Source organism: Protopterus annectens, chromosome 11.part0, assembly GCF_019279795.1.
Source record: "Protopterus annectens isolate FY-2018-M chromosome 11.part0, PAN1.0, whole genome shotgun sequence".
NCBI lineage: Eukaryota > Metazoa > Chordata > Ceratodontiformes > Protopteridae > Protopterus > Protopterus annectens.
Window position 1 is genome coordinate 268,956,441 of NC_056745.1, and position 22,334 is coordinate 268,978,774.

A 22,334-nucleotide genomic window follows, 5' to 3' on the forward strand; every position below is an offset into this window, starting at 1 on the left:
ACTTCGGGTCTACATTACGAGATCGTAGAGTCAGTTCGTCAAGCAGCATTTTACAGTGAAAATGCCATTCAGCGAACTGTTATAGTGAGAACGCAGTACAGTGAAGATCAGAATATTTGCACTTTCCTCACTGTAGTGTGATCCTGGAGTTGGTATATATAATTAGCGGGGGGGGGTGCAGCCCCCCCACAATAGTGAGTTCCAGGTCTGGCATTTTCGTGCTTTAGGCTGTTCGATATTTAGACTATTTGGTGTTCTGATACAGACCCTTTACTTCTTCTTTAAATCATTTTTTTGTGATCCCTAAGTGTATATCTCATAACATTCCTGGGGGTCTCAAAACCTTTCCATATCTCCATTTTTAACTCTGAAATATGCAACTTCCTTTTCCTTTCTTTAGAGAAGTGTGCAATGTATTTATGGGTTTTCTCACCATTTAGCCAAAAAAAACTCCCCTTTTTCTTTGAAATTCAGCTTCTTTTTACAAAATAGTCAAAGTTTCTCACTGGCTTTTCAATACATTGATTTTCATTTTAAGCCTATCTTGTCAGATATAATTACTTTTATCTTGTACTGATGATTCTTTAACTTGTCTTCCTTAGTACAAATTATATCTTCTTTTTTTTCCTCCTCTATTTACCCTCCTCAGCCTTAATTCTGGCCCTTATTGCAGCTGTGATGTCATACCACCTGCTATGTTGTGCTATGTTACTTATTTAACTCTTATTTATGCTTCTTGTCTAATCTTTTCCACTTATAATAACCCCGTCCTCATAAACTAGTGCATTTGTACGAGCTCAAGGTGGTTATTGTTAGTACAATTGCTACATGGTCTGAAGTACCACTATTGCAAATTTCACAGTCTGTGACTTTTTCTGAGACATTTTTGTAGACCCAGACATAACTCAGTCTGCATCTATTGTTCTTTCCTATGGTGTGTTTGCATACTACAGTTGGGAACCATGTAGATATTTCAAAATGTCCACCTAGTCATTACCGTCAAACTTTCTTTTAGGAAACTGAATTGGTATATTGTGGAATTCCTTTTCCCTCATTTCCCCCATGTGATCTGTCCAAGTCCTTGTCTGTTATAATACTGAAATACCCCATAACACCTGTATTTAATGGTCTGATATTGTTTCATCCTACATCTAAAAAAATAAGTCTGTATTTGGAGGATAAGCATTGCCTATTGCACATTTCATTTTCATCAGTGTTCCTCTCCAAATAATTAATATACTTTTCTTGCAGATCTTGACTTCTGTGACTTCTATGTATGTTGCTAATGAGAATTCCCATTCCACATTTGTCTCTGCAAGGCTTATGGTTCATGACTATTTCACTGAAGTACCTACTTTGTAGTGTGTGTGTGTGTGTGTGTGTGTGTGTGTGTGTGTGTGTGTGTGTGTGTGTGTGTGTGTGTGTGTGTGTGTGTGTGTGTGTGTGTGTGTGTGTGTGTGTGTGTGTGTGTGTGTGTGTGTGTGTGTGTGTGTGTGTGTGTGTGTGTGTGTGTGTGTGTGTGTGCGTCTGTCAGTACACATCACAGATTTTCAGTTTGGCTTCCTAGATTGGCACAATTTACCCCTTTTCTGTTTTCATCTTTTGAAAGACTCTATTTCTCTTTATTTGGTGGACAACCCCCCACCACATATACACATCTCCCATGAAACAATCCTATGTCATTCCCCTGCAAAACATATTTTCTTGTCATCAGTATCTCATCCTTTGTCTGATGTCCACCACTATTCTGTCCCCGAGCTCCTACATCCATTTGCATAAATCCTTTCCAGAGCTCATTGTCCTGGAATGAGACACAGGTCACTTTGCCACATAATACATAGCCAAAGCAGATAGTTTTAACTGTAGCTCGAAAGCAGAAGACAGCACCTAACATTCCTCCACCAACTTTAACTACTTGCCATAGGAGAAGTCTTTGTTTTAACAGCATCAATAAAATATGCTCATGTGATCTGTCTTGTAAACCTCTATAAAGTTTTCTGTATAAGCTAGACCCTAATTGAGTCATTAACTTGACATACAACTTTAACCAAGGGACTCTGATGACACGTATTACAAATTCTTCACTTGATTGTAGATCATACCTCAGTGGTGAGAATGTTCTCCATTTCCTGAGGCATTGTCAGTGCTCCAGTGGTCTTCATGGTTGTTTGCAGCACACAATAATAAATGCACAACACAACAGAGAAAAAGAATACAAAAAGCAGCATTTACTGCACTACACAGCAAAGGAAAAAACACCACCATTTCTCATCACATCCATTGTGCATTTTGCATCACAATCATACAGTTATGCAGAGAATGTTAGTATAATGTAACAATATTTTTCTGATGCCCACCCTTCAGAGCTTTTATCTTAATCGCTTCAGTCCACAAACCAGCAAAAATAAAAGTATGCCAGAGAATATACAGTTATGTAAATCTTCCCATCTTTAGTGGCTGCTAAAAATACTGTTAAATATATTCTGTACATACGAATAACTGACATTCTTCAAATACCTGTGCAGTATCCTTCTCTCTGTCATGTTTACATGATGATCTTTCTGGACTGTCCACTACATCTGATCCTTTGGAGAATAACTAAAATCTGGTATTTGCAGACATCTACCTATCTGGCAATACAGGTCCTGTGAGTTCATGTCTTCTAGAGTTTCTGTTCTCCCCTGCTGCATATTAACATTCCTGGTTGGATTCTGTCTGTTGCTAGTTAGTAATTTTGCAAAAGGTTTCCCATCTTTCTTCTCCCTGTCATGCTTTGGGCTGCAGATTATCTGTTTTGGATCCTGCCTCTTTGGCTGTTTCCCTTTTTCTTGCTTTGTCTGACTGAAGTTTGCTACAATGCTATGACATGGGTCTGGGGTTTTAATCACCAAGCTGCTGTCTGATGTCATAGGCTGCTGCCCTGTCTAACTAACTTTATAACCCACTAAAGACTATCTATACTCCCAGTGTTTACCTTTTGTGGCTTCCTTCTTAATGTCTTTCCATATTGTAATGTTTTCCAGACCTTTTCAAGACTGGTCTTCATTGCCACTTCTTTGAATTTGCAAATGCTGCCAGGCCTTTTTTCTGTCTCCTAATCTCCATTTTCTGCCCTGCCTTGACACCATCAGAGAGGTTAGAGGTGTGGTAGATGTTGCGTAACTATATGGTAAAACTGATTTTATAGATTCCATTTCCTTTCATTCTCTATAAACTTTAGGAGAGAATCCACCACAGATTTTAACAGGTAATCCTGCCAAATGACACCTCTGTGTTGCTTACTGACTTGTATTATCCATTCTTTCATTTGAATGAACTAAGCTGCTAACAAAACATGGTGTGAGACAGCTGTATTAGCTGTCATCCTCCCTCCTCTGATAATTCCAGAAGTTGTAGAGGTCAAGTCCTGAGTTAAATTATTTACTCCAGTTACTGTATTTTTAACACATTTGGCTGTATGAAGGAATGTGTTCAGGGAAGTCTGTAATTTTTATACAGGCATCTCGGGACTTGATCTCTCGATCATCTCATTTATTTTCTATAGCTTGTATTTACTGCTTTCGATCACAGCATGTGCTGCCTCTTCTTCTAGTCAAGCAGCTGTTTGACTGGAGCTTTTAGTGATTTCATTAATGTGGTTCTCAAGTTGCTCTTTTTTAATTTCTCCAGTCTTTTGGGTTTCTAATACCATGATGAGAATGAACCCCATCCCTAAGTCAAAAATACTATTAAAGTTCATGAAATTAGTATTGTTTCAACATTTGATGTCAGCCAGAAGTGCTCTTCACAGTACCAGCAATATGCCCAGTAATGGCTCCTTCTGCAACTCATATGGGGTTACATGTATTGGTAACATATTTAAATACGATTGTCGATTCTTTTTTATAAGACCTGTTGCTCCTACTACTATTGGACATGTCTGAGTATCTTTCTTCCACATTGCTCTCATTTCTGCCTGCAAATCCTGATATTTTATAACTTTGTGTCTCTGTGTACTCAAGACACTGTATGTAGTCACTGTGTGTGGCGATTTCAATGATCAGTGCTACTGTTGTCTTCATTTCATGGACCACTATAACCAGCTTTATAGCATCTATCTTTTGAATTGTTGGTAATAGGTGATTCCGTTTGATGTAGACTTCATCATTTTGTATGAAGCTTTGTGACTCATGTTTCCTGTGTTTTTCAGCCACATCAGTACGATAATATTTGCACAATCCCCAGTGCAACAATCTTGCTATATTGTTATGCCTTTCAGTATACAGTCCTTCTGCCATTAGTATGTCACAGCCAGCAATGGGGTGTGCAGCTGTTTCCAATTCTGTTTTACAAAACCTACATTTATCTGTTTCTCCCACATGTTCATTGGACTTTGTAAACCAATGTGTACATAGCCCACTATCTTGGGCCACCAATATTAACCTTTCATCTCTTGGTTTAAATTTGCCTCTCCTTAACCATTTCTGCATTCGATCCTGATCAACATGAGGTTCTTCCAGAAGTTTTCCATACTTGCAACTATATTTATGCATTACTTACATTTCTTGCTTTCTCATCTGATCCTTCACCTTATATTCTTTCTTTTGTTTTTTTTTGACACATTCATTTGCTGCCTGATTTTTACCTACTTCTGGTTTGATTTCCATTCCTGCTTGACACCGATATGCTTCTGCTAGACTAAGCAGAGTAGTCATCTTAGATTTATTTATATGCTTCTGCTAGACTAAGCAGAAAAGTCATCTTAGATTTATTCTCTTCATGTTTCAGAACTTTCACTACATTTGGGTTTTGTGAGTTCAGCAGATGTGTGTGGAGTCCCACGATTGCAGATCTATACATGTAATCAATTTCAATGAGGCCTATCCTCCTTTGTAACGGGGAATATATATAATCTTGGTATACACTGATTTTTATAAATCATTTGGTGAGCATGAAGCATCCTTGTTTTCCTGTCTAGTCTATCCAAAATGTTTTGGGGCCAGTCAATCACTCCAAAACTGTAGGACAGGAAGAGCAAATTGGTTTATAGCTTGAATTTTGTTCCTAGATGTCAACACTGTTTTCAGGATTAATTTAAGTCTTCTAAAGTATTCTTTACCAGATTTTATTCATATTTGTTCATGTTTTATTGTTGATCCTTTATCAGATCCCAAATATGTATACACTCTCTCTTGCTCCAGTTCTTTTATATCACATTGTTGTCCCAAACTGATGTTTTCCTGTTGCTGCAGTTTTCCTGCTTTAAAGGTTGCTTTTGCACATTCATCAAGACCAAATGACATCTGTATATCATCTGAAAAAGTTTTGACAACTTACATTTGTGATTCAGTTCCTCATCTGATGAGCTATACAGTTTTAAATCATCGACAAAGAGAAGATGAGAAGTCTTTACACTTTATTGTTTTCTAGAAGCCAAATTATAGCCATGGCCTAAGCTGTTAAGTACACAGCTTAATGTGTTAAGGGCATGACAGAAAAGCAGTAGTGAAGTGACAGATAGTTACCTTGGAATATCCCCCCTTTGAATTTTTATCCCTGCTATAATCATTTGTCCTTTATTATGGCTTAATTGCAAAGTAATCTGCTACTGCTTCATGGTCACTGTAATGTAGTCGATCAGCGTAGGGTATATCTTATACATTTTTAAGGATTCTTTTATTTATGAATGTGGGATATTATCAAATTTTTTTTTTTAGTCAGTCCGTGCCATACTTAGATTCTTCCCCTTTTTATAGTTTTCCACTATGACTTTATTTAACAACAAGTGATCATTTGTTCCGTATGACTTTCTTTTGTTACCCTTTTGTTCTATTGCCATAATTGAGTTTTCTTCTAAATGACTATAAATGTTGTTGGCATCAATTCCAGTGTATAGTTTATATGTCATTGGAAAGCAAGCTATTAGTCTATAATTTTTAGGGTAGCTTGCATGTTCACTCTTAAGTAGAAACATTATTTTTCCTGTTGTTAGCCAGGTCGGTGTCTGTTCGGGATGCTCATATAAGTAGTTCCTACTCATGGCTAAATCTTCGTGCAAATATGTTAATACTTTCAATCAGAAGTTAGGTACTGCATCTGGGCCTGGCATATTCCAATTAGAGGCTTTTCTTAACTTTGTTTCCATCTCTCTGGCTGTTACTTAATCCCATTTCATATCCTGTACTTTTAAACTTCCTATTCTTTCTTTTACTTCTTCTATCCATTTAGCATCTTTGTTATGTTCCACAGGATCTTCATAGATACTTCTCCCAAATATACCCATTTCTTCATTTTATGGTGGTCTTTCATTTCCTTTTACCTTGTTTCCTTGCTCTTGTGTAGCTGCTGCTGTGATGTCGAAGGCCTTGGTCTCACTGACAAGTAGGGTGAGGAAGTGAGCTGCTCAAACAGAATAATAATTTCTTCTGCTGCAAAGCTCTTTTGAACTTTTAAATCAAAGAGAAAAATAAAAACTGATGACTCACTACATGATGCAGGTGTAGTATTTTGAGCAAGTTTGTGTACATTCAAGCTGAATGAAATAGTATAGTTTCATCAGTGAAGGGCAAAGAGCAAGAGAAAGAACCAAGGAACCAATTAACTTCCTGGACTAGCCACACCAACTCAGAATTAGAGAAACCATTTGAACCTACAGACATACATCACATAATGAGACTTATAAATTATTTAGACCACTTACTTCTTGGTCTTACTTTCTGGTTTCTGCACATAAACTGTAGGCCTCTTATTCCAGTGTTCCTGACCAGTCAGACTATTCCTATGCAGTCATATAATCCTGTTAGACAAATTACTTCCATGTATATATAAAAATATATAATATATATATGCATTTACAATATATATATATATATGCATTTACAATATATATGCATTTATATTTAACATAACTGTTGTACGTTTATATTCATTTATGTATTAGTGAATGACAGAGAAAAATATATGTAATGCTTTTTCTATCTATTTATTTATTTATATATATATATATATATATATATATATATATATATATATATATATATATATATATACAATAGTGAGAATAAGAAAAAGATTTTTAAAAAGGTTAATTGATTAATTGAAGCTTTAATGGCCAGCCAATGATATATAACAAAGGATGATATAAAATGAATTAGAAATGGTTTATTTGTGATTCTGAAGAAGTCTCCGGAGGGAGATGAAAGTGCTCAATCCGTGTTTTATTCATTTAATTTTATTGCTTCAATAAATTTCAATATTTACAAGTAAATTTTTCATCGGACTTGTATATTAGTGAAACAAAAGTTTTTTTAAAGTTGGAAGACAGCCTTTATTGCACCGGAGCTACACCTTGTGTTCAAATTACTTCCATGGACAATAGCAAATCTCCTTGCATGAATCATCCACTTCAGATTCTGAAATTTAAAATTTATTTCACATTAGTTGTTGATTCTGCTAGATTACAAATAGTGGTTGCAGGGCTAAGATTGTGGTTATTATATGACCTCATCTTTTTCTGGGTATATACTGGTTAACTTAAACACCACAACCTGCCATTACAAAATTCTTGAAAAGTTGCCTTAAGAATAACTTAAAAAGTAATGATTTTAATACAGGCACATCTGGATGACAATCTGAACTTATGGCTAATTTTAATTTTGCCAGCTATCTTGTTTGTGATGAACACCTTAGTAAAAAGCATGGCTTTAAATCTGATGATTGTGAACTCCTAGTTCAACAGTAGTCATACAGATTTGGCTCCTGGCTTTATGAATATCTACATATCACAGCAGTTCATCTGAAGGTACTAAAAATGATATCCATCTGCTCACACCTCCTCTAAAGTGACCCTAGATCAACATCAACCATTAGATCTTTTTTTGTAGACTTTGTATATAAACACCTGAAATGGGGCTTAAATTATAGTTATTTACTTATAATGCTGGATCCTTTCAGCCATGTCCATCCAATATGACTAATGGGTCTTTGGCCCACTTGCTGGACCTGAGCTGGTAGAAATAGTGACCTAGCTTTGAGCTCCTTTAATCTTACCTTCCTATAATGCAATTGTGAAAGAAGTTACCTTTGATTGAGTTTATTGCAAAAAGTGCAGGGCCTGGTGAATGAAGTTACCTTAGATTGAATTGACTGCCAAGAACAGAGATTGGTCTTCAAAGAAGACCACAAGAGAAGAGTTCTAATGGTCCTTCAGGTCTGCCAGGAATGGCAATTTGGAAAGGGAATGGAGGAAGGGTTGTTGTATTGGACACACATGAATGAAAGGATCCAGCAAAAAAAAAAAAGGCTACATAAATAGCAATGGATTTGTTAGAATGAGCCTAAGGCCTGTATGCTAATACGTAGTTAGTAGAATAGACAAATGTATCAGAAAGCCATCTGGACAAGGAGATCTCTGAAATCTTAGAACCCAGCTTGCTTGCTACAAAGAACATTAATAGATGAAAGCCTTTTTCTAAAGGGTTTAGTTCTGTGAAGGTAAATCATAGTTGTATATGAGCATTCAATGCATGGAGACTATATGCCCTTTTTGTGTGCTGGTTGGGAAAAATAGTGGTACGTGGATAGGCTGATTCAATTTTTTTTTCAGATGTCACCTTGGGTACAAAGGAAGGATATGAATACAACAAAACTTTTAGCTTTTGACATACTAAGTAAAATAAACTAGAGGACAGTGCCTGCAACTCTGATACAGGCACTGTCCTCTAGTGCTTGCAACAATGATATCCTTCTTGTTGACTTAAGTGTCACAAGAAATTAGGTCCTCCAAGAAAGAAATGTCAAAGATGCAGAAGATGCTGCATCAAAAGTGGACCTTGTCAGTACTTCTGCAAAACATAGGTGCCATGGGAGCAATGCATCTCTGAGCCAAAGAATAAGAATGGTCCCTTAGGAAAGACTTTGCAAAGCCAATGCTAAACTAAAGAGTGGGAATTATTACCATTGTGAAGGTTTGAGATTGCATCCAACTATGGCTTAATGGTAAAAACAAGGAACATGAAGAAAACAGGTGGGAAAGAAAAAGTTAAATTTTAGCAACAGAAACATTAGAAGAATGTATTCCTTGAGCAGCCGCCAAACTAGAGAAATGTTTTCATTTGCTATAATAGACTTTACATATAGACTGTTTTTTTGTAAAATAGAAAGGAGTTAAATAATCACACGAGACAAGGCATGGTGTCTGACTGTCATAGGAATGGGAGAAACCAAGTGATCATCCTGAGGTTGTGAAGGTCCAGGTGAGGTGCCTAAGGAAGTAAGTAATCACTGGCATTGATTAGGGACAGTTTAGTCATGACATCAAGAAGCTATTTATCTAGGTATGGAAATACATGAATTAATTGTAGTCATAGGTGAGCTGTAACTACTGCTATGCACTTGGTGAACCTCTGGGGCTGTAGTGAGGCCAAAGGGTGTGGTTCTGAACTGAAAGCAACTAGCTCCTCGATAGAAGCATTAATATTTCCTGGATTCTTTGGCTATTTTGATATGAAGATAAGCATCTTGGAGATCAATAGAGCGCATTTAGTAATTTGTCTATAGGTGAGGCAAAATCTCTGTTTTCTGTCCACATTCTGTTGATGGGGTGGGATGTCTGGAAATGGATGACATGCTAAAGAGGACAAATGGGAAAAGGAATCATATAGCTTCTGGATATTTTCCTTATTACCCAATAATCCTTATTTATGGCTATCCATACAGGAGAGTAGAGGGATAGATGAGCCCAACTGCCTTGAGAGAGGATTTGTCAGGCAGCCCTTCGTGGATGATTAGCTTCCCTGTCAGAGAAATGTCAGAGATATCTCTGGTTTTGCAGAGCACCTCAAAGTCTAGGTCTACACTCATTGAAGGGGACACCTCTGACACAGCTTCCCCTTTCAGAAGTGGAGTCAAGGGGTTGATGATTGATTTTCCTAAATCATAGGGATTTGGACCCCTTTTGGTTCTTATTGTAAGATCATCATGGGGTCTCAAATTTAACTCCTGTGGCAGACAATGTCTTCCCATCCTGTTCACATTTCTGCATCTTCTCCTTAGCATAAAGACCAAAAAAGGAAGATTAATTGCATGGAGCATTCACAAATAACTCCTTAAAGTTATGCACAAAGCCACAAAGGTGAAGCTATGCATGATGACTCATCATAACACTTGTTCCTTCTGCATGTGTTACTACTCCATCAGTTGTATTATGCATAAGCTACATGAAGAGGTCAGTTATGTTGATATAGTGTCAATATATTATTCTAATAATGTTCTAGATACTGGAGTAAGTGGCTTATTCAAACAGCTGTTGCTTGTACCTCTATGTCCCTTTGAAAACGGTTCATATGGATGGCATAGTTCAAGGCCTTAACAGTGAAAAACTGAAACATACATGAGCTTCCTGGAGTAGCTGTATCATTTGTTATGTCACTTAGAGCACAAGTGTCTGTCTTTGAGAAATCTAGTATTTTGTCAGGTTTTCAGGAATGGATTTAGAGGCATCAGGTACCTGCTGTGCCCTCCTGGTGGCCAAGTCAATAAGGTGGTCTGTATGGGGTAGTACAGTGGCTAAAGTGATAGGCCCCAAAATTACCTCCTTATCCTGAGAGCGCAGGTTTGTTTGTGAAAATCCCTTCTGTCACATCAATTCAAGAATTTCAGCAAAACTGGCATCTTCTGGTGGGGACAGACTCCATAGGGGAATCAATGTACCTCCACTTGTATGTACTTTTCCCTTAGAACATTGGGAGGGGGTGAATCTGACTCCACAGAGGACTCACAAGGACTCATAATGCAACTAGCAGTCTTCTTAATTTCATTCCTTTGGTGCTGACCCAGAGATACATGAAGGGGCTAAGGCAAAGAAGGATGGGATGAAGCCACCAGGAAAGAATTCTAAAACTGATTTCTCAGCGGTGAAAAGCTATATTCCGCCCCATTATCTTGAAGACCAACTCCCACATCAGCCTGATTGAAGGGGCCTCCACTGAATACCAGTGCCACCCTTGAGGAAGAAGTGGGCAGTACCGATGAAGGCACACCTGATACTGACAGAGAGGAGGGCCTCAAAGATGGGATCATTACTAATGCCTCAAAGCCCAATGTCTCCAATACCATAAAGTGGACCAAGAGGGAAGGATATGAAGAAGGTACAGAGAAACTGGCACTAAGATTCACTGGACTCCAAAGCTCTTGGTGTCAAGTGTGTCAAATCCAAAACTCCAGGAACTGACTAACAGTTGGATCAGAGGGAACTGACTCCAGGAGAAGTGTCAGCTCCAGAACCATTGGTGCTGAAGAATGGATATGGAAAGGAGCATATATGGGAGATGAAAGGCCATTCCAATCTCTTCTTGAGACAGAGGAGGTGGGAGAACACCCATTTTGATCTGAATCTTCAGAAAAGCCTTCATCATGAGAACCCAATCAAGTTAAGATGAACTACTGAAGGACCTGAAAGAACACAGTGAAGAGTTGGAAGGAGGCCAACATATGGGAACTGTGACAGCCCCTCTTTTTTTAAACACCTTTATTGAATTATCACTTGTGACATAGGCAACTTTACAGTTATATAAAAGTAATCGAACTCTATTAACAAGTTCACGTTTACAAACATTATATTTTACATATATTACTATATATCTTATAACCTAAGCAACATTACATAAATTATTCAATTCCTGCCCTTTATTTTGAACAAGAAACATTTATCTTAAACCATCACTTATGATATAGGCAATCTTACATTAATATAAATGAGAACAAACCACAATGACAGAATCTTCATTGCAAGAGTATTACATTACAAACCATACTGACACACTCCCAGTTGTAAATACTATACATCACTTATAATCTACCCAATCATTTTCAGTCAAACATTACATAGCTCATGTAAGACCGACTCCTGCCTTCTTTTAAACCTCATTCCTCCCCTGTATGCATTGTTCCCACAATTCCCTTTTTTCCTATGTAATTTGCTCCTTCCCTTTTCTAAATATCTCAATTCCAGTTGTTTATCTCTGTTACTATATTCATTACGTCTAGTATAGTTGGTTTAGACGTTGATTTCCAGACAGGACCTCTTGGAGGAGGTTCAACTAACCATTCTTTTTGCTGACCTCTCGACATGTAAGACATTCATTTTTTCATAGTTTGTTGTAGCATTACTACAGACTATGCAGTGTGTTATGGAATAGAAATGTGAGTTACTGGTTGTATAGATTTTAGGTTTCATTGCCAGGTATGGACAAATTAGCTTGAGGTAAGAATAATATATGTGTTATGTAGTAAGTAATTGATTGTCTACTTCTCCTGGAGAACAAGAATTACAGAGAGTTCTGCTCTCTGTAATTCTTGTTCTCCATGCATTTCCTAAACAAAAAAGGTAATTTATTTGAATTCCAAGTAGTTAAGATTTCACATTTTACACTAAGTATTATATTCAGTCAGTCTTTGGCATATCCTTTGCCACTGATTCCTGGCTTCTAAAAGTAACAGTGCTCCCAAAGTGATGACTCAGCATTTCTGTCCATACCCTCCATGCATCCTGTGGGCAGTAGACAAGTAAGTGGAATCACTGTTAATTTTCGGGTGGGATTTTTCTTTTGAAATTTTTCTATTGAAAGCTCACATAGGACAGCACTGACAACTCTGTGTTAAGTCTATTTGGATTTGCATACTTTTAAATGGTTTGAGTACAATAAAAGGCTTTATTTTTATTGAGTGAAAGTGGTGGAATCAGGGCTGGATCTGGCACAAGGTGACCTACACCGCTGGCTGGGGAGCCCCCTATAGGCTGTTTGAGTATGAATTCCAGTACATTTCTTGCAGTTTAATGGGTTGCCAAATACATTTTTGTTAAATGAGTTTTAATGAATAGTTTATGGTTTCTCATGCTATATCTGTTTTCTATGTTTAGAAAAATATCTGTCAGTATTTTTTGTAACATTTAGATTAAAGGTTTTAAATGAAAGCCAAATCTCTGTGATAATTGTAAAAGTAAAGAAGAAAATAATATGCAAACTGACAGATTTGAACAGTGTTTATAGTAAATGGGGAGAGACAGCCATGTGATAGGATATTTGTAAGCCTGGAAGGGGCCTGATTCATTACTATGCATAGGGCTGCATTTGTCCACTGTCTGGCTCTGTTGATTCTGGCAGTCTGTGCTGCAACAGAAATACATTATCAGCAATTCAAGTAGGTCAAATTTGTACTGAGTGCTGTTAGAGGGGATAGCTATCTTTAATGACAGGGAATACATATGGGAGACAAAAATGAAATGTAGGTGTCCTGCAAGCATGTAAGCATCTCCCCCAAAAATACTCTGTTGTAGATAGTAACATTTCTGATTTTTGTATGACGTGTGGGTTGCTGAACAAAAGCTGTTACAGCATTCATATTGTCTTTAATTAATTTGTTTTATTCATTGCAATAAAGAATGCATATTTTTGCATTGATTTTTTTTATTATTTAGAAATCTATAGAAACATACAATATCATACATATTCTTAAGATTAAAGTGCAATGAAAATAAAGTAAAAGGAAATATAACTATATACACTATGTACAATGTTGACAGGTTGATCTCTAAAAACAAATTAATATAGAATAATTTAAGATGCAGGATAAACTTTCTTGTAAAAGAGAGCAATGAAACATAAAAAGACATGAGATAAAAGCTGCAATTAATCTAGAGTCTAGGCAATTATATTTTATATAAATCAATGAGAAAAAACACTTTACTCCAAGGATTTTTATTAAACAGGTTGCATTTTTAGAAGTATAAGCATTTTGCAATTTAGTAATTTATTTTTGCAGTACCTTCTTTACAGTATCCAGCAACTACAATGGAGTTGACAGTTGTCAGGTCATGTAGTCTGCATTACTTGGAGTGATGATCAGAACCATCTGATCTTCAGCATCCATTATATAGTCATTCTTGCAAATTATTGTGATACAGTATTGCCTGCAAAATTAGATTGTAGAGGATTTCTGCATTCAATTTAAAAAACAAAAAAAAAAAAAACGTTAATTATGGCAGTTATCACAGAGGACTAGAACTCCAACTTAATGAGCTGTTTCCTGTGGCAAGGGTGCAGGGTTTGAAACTTTCTACCTTCATTTAACCACTGTGGGACATTGACCAAGGCACTGAATTAGACAGTGCTTTGGAGAAATTGGAAATTTGGACTAGGCTCTTTAATGGTCTCTTGGGCTTTATGTGTAGTGACTATGGACCTGTTGTTGTCGTTTGCCAGCCATTCCCTGTTGCATTGCTGATATTTTGGAACTATCACCAGCACACACATTTTTAATGTAGTATAGATACATTTTTCTTCAAGGGTTGCAGGCACTGCATTTGCAGATAAAGCACTGAAATGCAAAGCTGTTTGTCAACAGCAACCATGCATTAGTAATAGTTTTTTTATGTGGAATTACTCCAATGGCTTTTACTTATGCAGAAATTATGCATATTAACTTAGTAATATTTCTTATGCTCTCATAAATTTTTTTTGTAACTGTCCTACATGTGGTTGCATGTTATGGTATGATGCTAATGATATTTGTACAATTTCATGTAGTTCATCCAAAGTTACCAAGAAAGTTCATGTAATTTTTATTGATTTGAACCAATAAGAGATGTACATAGTCAACAAAGTTGCTAGAACTGCTGGTAGGGGTAGTTGGTTATCTGTGAATTAAAGTACCTGCTCTGTTATCATCTTGTGATTTTTAAACAGTCTTTAATCTGGCTTTGCAGGACCAGAGTCTCTGTGTGAATTAAGTTGGAATACTTTAGCTTATGTATGTTTGTGTGAAACAAATTTGAAATATGTGACTTTGATCATTATTATTTATTGTTTTTGACACTGATATCCAAGAAGGATGCTGGCAACAATGTAGCTATAATTGCTGGGATTGGGGGATGTCGGTGCATAAAAAATGACTGACCATGATGAGTTGATAAAGGAAAAAAGTAAATTTGTCTTTGCAGGATTAGTGTGCATTTGTGTAAAGTAAATTAGAATATTTTACTGTTGACTATTTTTTATCACAATCAGACATGTGTTGTGTACACAGTCGATAAAATGGACATAATTGCTCAGTACAGATATTGTTGTCATTAAAACACACTCTTAGAAATGCTGCTGTATTAAACAAGAGATATAAGTTAAAAAAATAAATGTGAATCAAAGAACACATGCATGGTCCTAGAAATGTGTATGGGTGGCCCATGGTTTGAAAACATCTTGGGGTCTGAGCTACACTTAATCCGCCACTGATCCCACAGTACTTATGGTGTAACAATAGTGTAACAAGAGTCTCATCATAACAGCCATGTTCTTTGGACAGGATCTTTAGTTTCTTTGTATTGTCGACTGTTGACAGTCCATGGGATTCATTAAACTCCATGAAGGAATAGTGCTATTCCTGCATGGAGTGGATCATGCCAGTGCAGCAAAGCAGCATGCCTTTCATATTCATGAAGGCCCATTGCTGTATAACCTACATGGGCACGATCCGTGAACAAGTGCAGGGGGTGTGTCTGAGCATTGCTCGCACAGTACACATCCCCCTGCACTCTAGAATTGCCGTATGGCAATTCTAAAGCAACTAACAGTGTCTGCGGACACTGTTATCACAACATAACAGTGTCTGTGGACAAAATACATTAGAATACACACAGAAGGACAGCAACCCCAGAATGGTCTAGCACAGATAATGTCCACAATGGTATGCCAGTGTATATGCTAACATACTAAATAAGTAAGCATGTTCCTGAGAGGAACACAGGAAATACCCCCATGTATGATGTAGTTGTCCAGATGCCCTGCCCTAAGAGGCAGAAAGCAATGTGCATACCTCTAAAGTAAATAAAAATAAAACACTTGTTTATTTTTTTCCATCCCTACTAAAGTTTAAGTGTAGCTGAGTGGGTGTGAGTGTTGCACAGCTGTGTACAGCATAGCTTAAACATCTGAAGGAGCTAAATAGAAATATACAACCAAAATAGTCAAAGTGAAATAACATAGTGTTTAGAGCATTTGATTAGCATGCAGTTATTCGCTGTTTGATCCCCAATGCAGTCCCTTCCTTTTTATATCTGAAAACAGCACTAAAAGTGTCTTTTTTCATAAATAAGTAGTGAATCATATATATTTGTTAACCAGGGTAGTGTAGCAGGTCCAAATGTGAGATGTCAGTGTAGTACAGATGTGAAACTTCCATATAAACACAAGTGTCCCATACAGTATAGCCACAAAATAATATAATGTAATGAAAGCAGATAAGGGGATGTTATGGAAGGGAAACATACATATCATAAGATGTTATTAAGAAGGAATCAACCCCACAATCCTGATGACCCATAAAATGAAAGCTGAACAACATTAAAATGTGCTCAGCTATGCTTAGTCGGAGTAAGCATTGCTTAAATGTGTATGCTTAACAATAATTAGCGTAGCTAAGTGGATTTGTGCACTGGTAAGCAGTGCTTAGCATCTACCCCTTTAAACAATGCTTATCTGTGCTAAGCGGGTTTGCCCGTCACTTAGCTTAGCTCAGCATATTCAAAACCATCCAATCACAGCAAAGGGCAGGAAATCAGCCCTATTTAAACCTCGTAGGTGGGAATACAGCCCATAATCAGTTGTAGCTCATCACTGCAGACACTATGGCTGGCGTGGTGAGGGAGTGCGCTTTTGGGTACAGAGCTGGGGCATTCAGGAGTCCAGGGTCATGGTTGGACTCCTATTAAAAGACAATGAAAGGAGACTGCAGGACCAATACCAGGGTCCCCAATACAAAGCGGAGGCCTGGGACCATCTCGCATGTGATCTCACCAGTGCCACTGGCATCCCTCAGACTGGTGAACAGGTCTGCCACCACTTTCTGACTTGAAGCATAGGAAGAGGGAGCTCTTGGATCTATGGATGTCCAAAAAGTGTGTAAGTATCAGTATCAGTAAGTGTTTTCCAAAGTCCAGCCTGTGTATGTGATGGATAGGTATGCATAAATGTTTCTCTGTTCCCTGTACAGCTGCAGATGAGAGAGCCGCGAACATGGAAGCCCATGCCAGCAGGCTGCTAAGGCTGCATTGCGAGGCTGGTGAGTACAAATCTTGCTTCCAGTATTCAGGGCAAATAAATAGAAAGGAGTAGAATGTCACCTGTCAGTATTTAAAAATGGGTATGGTTGTACTGAATAAATGAGACATTAGCAGAGTAATAGTGACGTACAGGGTATATGTCAATAAAAGTGTCAGCACCTGTCAATAAAAGTCAAAACCACGGAATGGTTGTGTTTACTTTGGTATGTGGTGGTATGAATCAAAATGTGTACAGTTTCTGCACAGCAACTATAGCTCTGAAAGCATTAAATAATCAAGGGTCATCTGACAAAGATTGTGGAGTTGTAAAACAGGAGATTAACTGTATTAAATTTTCCATGCACAAAGATCTTATACCTGAATAGTAATGTTGTGTTAACCAGTGTTTTCCAGACTGTGCTATGTCAAAGTATGAATACACAGTATAAGAACTATCTGTCATGCATGAATGTCAGAATTACAAGGTCAGATTGTACAACCAAGAGAGTATTAGGCAGAAAACAGTCAAACAAGCAGCAAGCTCATTCTGACGAAACATAAACGTGTTGTATTTTTTGCACAAACAGACACGGTTTGAATCCCGGGAGTGGTAGTAAGCTGTATGCATAATTTCACCCAGGAATATGTGCAAATGTGTAGAAACAGTCAGGTAGTGTTAATAGAAATTTCCTCCACAGATCTGCCAGGTAAGAAAAAGTATATCTTAGCTGTAAGAAGGCTGTACTTATACACTGTGTACAACACCCACTGTCCAACCCCAAGGATGCAAATGACAGCAAGATAAGCACATACAGCAAGTAGTCACCTCCAAGAAATGTCCCTCAAGTGTCATGCTGTCGCACCTAGTGGTCACTGCCTCAACACCCAGGGTGCCCTATAGAAATCAAGGCAGAGTATGGCAGTAGCATATACACACACACACACACACACACACACACACACACACACACACACACACACACACACGCACACACTATGAATTCACATATATAACCCTATGTATATATGGGTAAGAAAAAGTATATCTTAGCTGTAAGAAGGCTGTACTTATACACTGTGTACAACACCCACTGTCCAACCCCAAAGCTGCAAATGACAGCAAATTAAGTACATACACCAAGTAGTCTCCTCCAAGAAATGTCTCTCAAGTGTCACACTGTCACAATTAGGGGTCACTGCTACCAACACCCAGGGTGACCGATAGAAATCAAGGCAGACTATGGCAGTAACACACACAGACACACACAGACACACACAGACACACACACACACACACACACACACACACACACACACACACACACACACACACACACACACTATGATTGTACATATGTAACCCTGACTATGTGAATATGGGTAGAAACAGTCAGGTAGTGTTAACAGAAACTTCCTCCATAAGTCTGCCAGGAAAGAAAAGGTATAGATTAGCTGTAAGAATGCTGTATTTATATACTGTGTACAAGCATACCACTGCCCAACCCAAGGCCATAAGTCGATGTAAAGTGAGGTAATACCTGGAGAGTAATTATTATAGCAATGATCATTAAAGTTGTGAGCAATTAAAGCCTATACAGTTGTTAAGTGACATCTCTCTCTTTCCCCCACCCTATCTGCACTAATAATCTAAACATACAAATCAATGGGTATGTTTTTCACCAAACCTAATGCTGGGACATGTGTCCTATTGTTCTACAAATATTTAAATGTTTGACTATTAATGTTCCCTGTTCAAATACTATCAATGGTGGCATGTTGCTATCGATGTAACCTGCATGCTGTTATAATGCCTACTGTGGTTCCATATATGCATGTGTTCTGTTTGCTATGCAACTGCTCCAAAACTGTTGTTTTGAGTTAATGGGAATACCCATGCATGCTGTATAACTAATCCTAGAATGTGTTTTTCATGACTAACCAACATATGTTATAAAACTGCAACACCATAGCACGTCTGGGAAGGCCGATCCCAGCGTATCCACCTGTCTCACCTCAACTGACCATGGCACCTGGTCCCAGCACATCTGGGACCCAACTCGGGAGCTCCTCATCTGCTGATCCTGCACCTCCTTTGGGTGGAACCGCCTAAGGGGATGAGGCTCGTCCCCCCCCCAGGAGTGGGCGAGGACAGGACATTGTCACCAGAAGTTAGGTCTGGGGATTGCTGCATAGCGAGATTCGAAAGGAGTTTGGAGATCTGCTATGCCAACTTGAGGGCCATGTGGTGCATCTTGAGGGTCAGCCTTTCCATCCTGCTTAGCCCCCAGCCAGCCACCTTTGAGGCCGTGAAAGTGCAGTGGTGACTGCCCATGGGCGGGGACCTCAGTCTTACTGTATCCATTTGGGGGCTGGTCGGCATCCGATTCCAAACCACCCTCCCGGTCCATGGTGTTTAACCCCCCCACATGTGTCATATACCAGCCCTGTCTACTGTCTTGTCTGTCTTGTCTGCTTTCCTACCCAACCTACCTCCCCAAATATACCTGCTATCCTTCCCCAACATCTAACTGTCACCTTATAAAAAAAGGGCAATCTGTTCCCACAAAAAAATGTCGCCCCATACATACCTGTCCATTTCACACATGTGTCCAGTGGACACATGTAATCTGGTCTAATTGGCTTAACAACACATTACTGTTGTCCTCACCCCTCTCTCAGGGGTTTGAGTGTCCAAATTCACCTTCAAATTCTGTACAAATGCACAGCTGTTGCTGTATCAGAAATGGACAGCTATGGACCTTCCCTACACCCGTCCTGCATATGCCTAGCTATCTTTCATATTGTTTTTCCCCCTGTGTGCCCCCTGTTTCACCACTTTCCTATCACCCCTTTTTTCTTTTCTTTTAAAGAAGTTAGCACAGGGGTAAAAGGGAGTAAGCTGCAATAAGCAGCAGTAAGTGACAGTAAGCGAGTTTGCACAAAGCTAAGCGATGCCTACACAGATTAAGCAGTTTCCCATTTAACTGTGTGTTGGCATCACTTACCATCACGCAAACCTGTGCAAACCTGCTTACAACTGCTTAAAACTGCCTTACTCATCCTGTCTCCATCAGCCAATGTTCTGCCCAACAACAAAACAATCAGTTCTGCCAAGTCTTGAACCCAAGACCAAGCACAACATAGTCAGACAAATATAGCACTGCACCATCTGAGATGCAATAATGACTGCTGTTTTATTTCAAATATATCATTCAGTACAGGTATAGAATAGAAGGGAACAAACACTGTGGAATCAATCATGTTTAGTATATATAAATATACACATATAGATGTGTATGCTGATAGATAAATATTAAGAAGTATATACATCAGATATATGGACGTATACATATAAAACAAATACGTATAGAATATATACATGTATATTGTTATATAAACATATGTATAGATATCAAAAAAGGAATAAATATATATATATATATATATATATATATATATGTTTATATATATCAGTATAGATATATCTAAAAGAAATATATATATCTATACCCATAACATGTAGTGGACTCATACCCAGCATCATACCTCTACACCTCTTAGTGCAATAATTCTGGGCAATGGCTGTCAAAATGGGGGGACAATGGTCCAAGAACTGGGACATAATGTACGTACTGCAGTTATAAACATAGAATGTAGTCCATAAGCCCTTACACAAGTGCATGGATCATGCTATCCCAAACAGAACCAAGATGCTATCCTCCAAAAAAAGAAAGCCAATCTGGTGGTCTCCTGCCATAAACAAACTGTACAACAGAAGGAAGAAACTGTTTCAAAAGAGAATAAAATCCCATGAGTGGAGAAGCTCCCTGGTCAGCCTCAGTAAGAAGCTGAGATCCCTTATAAGATCCTCCAAAGCAAGCTATGAAAACAAAATTGCCACTAATTCTAAGGACAACCACAAAGCATTATGTAGCTATGTCAAGAATCTCAATGGCAATACCCAGATCTGCTATGAGTTACAGCACAACGGCATGAAAATTACAGAACCAACTCATATTGCCAACATCCTGGCAGATAGGTTCAGTGCTAACTTTACCCCCCCCCCTCACCCTTGAAAGGGCCCATATCTATACAGGAAGAATGCAGAGTCCCTGTAATCACAACTACGCAGGCAAAAGCTGCACTGTCTAAAACCAAAAACACAGCATCCATGGGACTGGACAACATCCCAGGCTGCGTTTTACACAAACTTCAGAATGAACTGGCTCTCCACTTAAGCACCATGTTCAATAATAGCCTCACATCAGGCTTTGTGCCCACTAAATGGCGCACAGCAACAGTTGTCCCACTCCACAAAGGGGGAGCCACCACTGATCCCGGGAACTATCGACCTATTAGCCTGATGAGCCTGGTCTGCAAGGCCATGGAACGTATCATCATGGAACTCATAAACAAAGACACTGGTAACCTCCAAACTCTGGATTCCACCCAGTTCGGGTTTGTGAAAGGCAGATCATGCCTTCTGAACCTGATTGACTTCTTTGAGGCAGTCATCAAAGCCATAGATGAGGATAAGGTGGTTTACACAGCTTATCTTGACCTTGCCAAGGCTTTCAACACCATACCCCATTCTGGAATTATAGCTATACTCACTAAACTAAGATGGGTTGCCAACTGGCTAACTGACAGAACCCACACTGTAAAAGTTGCAGACTCCAAATCTGACCTCAAAGCAGTGACAAGTGGAGTACCACAGGGTTCCATCCTGGGACCTCTCCTGTTTGGTATCTACTTCTCTGAAATACAGGCTAACACAGAAGGCCTCTGGCTAACAAAGTTTGCAGATGACTGCAAACTAGGAGCCATAGTCAAGTCCTCAAATGATGTGAACATCCTACAGAAGGGCCTCACTGAGACAGATGCTTGGTATCAGAGACATGGCCTCAAGCTCAATGCCAAAAAGTGCAGTGTCATCCCCTTTGGTAAAAACTCTGTACCCATGAACTACCACATAGGCAGCAATCTACTTAACACTGAATGTGTGATAAGAGACCTTGGGACCCAGGTGGATAGTAGTCTCTCCTTTGATAGTCACATCACCACAGTAGTCAGGAAGTCCTTCTACATGGCACACCTCATCATAAAAGGGTTCTCATCCAGGAAAAAAGAGATCATTGTTCCCCTCTAGTCGACACTCATTAGACCCATTATAGAGTACAATGCCTCTTTTGGAATGTACCTCACAAGACATCTGCAGCAGCTGGAAAGGCCACAGAAGTACCTCACAAAGAGGATTACTGGT